This window comes from Suncus etruscus, chromosome 10 (assembly GCF_024139225.1).
Source record: "Suncus etruscus isolate mSunEtr1 chromosome 10, mSunEtr1.pri.cur, whole genome shotgun sequence".
In the NCBI taxonomy this organism is placed as follows: Eukaryota; Metazoa; Chordata; class Mammalia; order Eulipotyphla; family Soricidae; genus Suncus; species Suncus etruscus.
In genome coordinates this window covers 39,582,770-39,583,905 of record NC_064857.1, presented here as the reverse complement: position 1 = coordinate 39,583,905, position 1,136 = coordinate 39,582,770, and positions in this window count along the sequence as shown.

Genomic DNA, 1,136 nt, shown 5'->3' with positions numbered 1-1,136 from the left:
GGAGGAGTAATAGTCATGACTAGTCACTCCTTAAGTCTGATCAAGGAAACAGATAAACAGGCAAAACCAAGAAAAGATTGGTCCAGCTTTTCCCTGATCTTTATCTGTGAGATATATTATAATAGTCCTGGGGAAAGCATTTTTTGTACAACTGTGATTATGGTTATCTATGCTATATATTATACAACTATGTTTATTTGTGATATATATTAAGTCATAGTAAAAGCAATTTTTCTACAATTATGCTATACATTAAAATTGGCTCTGAAGCCGGGCCACTCCTTCCTATATCAATTAAGACTGTTATAATGCCTAAGCAATGCAGAAGGAAGAGGAAACCATTTGCTTGTATGTCAATTAAGTTTGGCTACAATGATTTAATGTTTGCTGTATGAAATACCTTTGAAACATTCTAAAACTGGCAGGATATGGGCACTCAGGGTCCTTGAGCTCGACCCGATCCACTGAGGACTGGAACCTTTGGAACCTAGGCGCCTAGGTAAATAAAACCCGTTGCTATTGCATTGCTGATTGTCTGTGGCTCTCTCTCTTACCAAGAATTTTGGAATAGGCTGCAAACCCAGATATCCTGATTAACTTTCTGTTTTTCTGTCTTGTTAACTTACTGTACTCTTAACTCTCATTTTCCTGGAGCAGTCTGAATATCCCCTCAGCGGTCCTCCTAACCAAATGCTCTAGAGCAGGAGGCCATGAAGGCACCCGTGAAAAGGATATGAAGGTCACAAACAGGTCTCTTCAGATAAAAACCTGTCCTCTCAGGAAGGCAATTCGTGCTAAGGCGTTAGGAACACATTGGTATAAGCAAAACAAAGTCCCTGATTCAATAGTCCACTGCTGCTATTTCTGTCTCTTACATTCTTGCTATCCTTGGGTTCTCAAACCCTAACATTCAGGGGCTTATCTGGAATTTGCCCCCTACCAATTTCTTGGGGGATATACCCCAATAATAATCAGCATTGGGACTTAGCATTGGGACTTATCTCCCCCCCCCCCCCAATTTTTTTTAAATTTTTTCTGCGGTCTTGAGGTCTGGCGAACCTTTGTGGTGATTTGGTTCCCTCTTGTGGTGAAATCTGTGTATGGTGCTGAATTCTCTGAATCTTTGCAAGGACAGC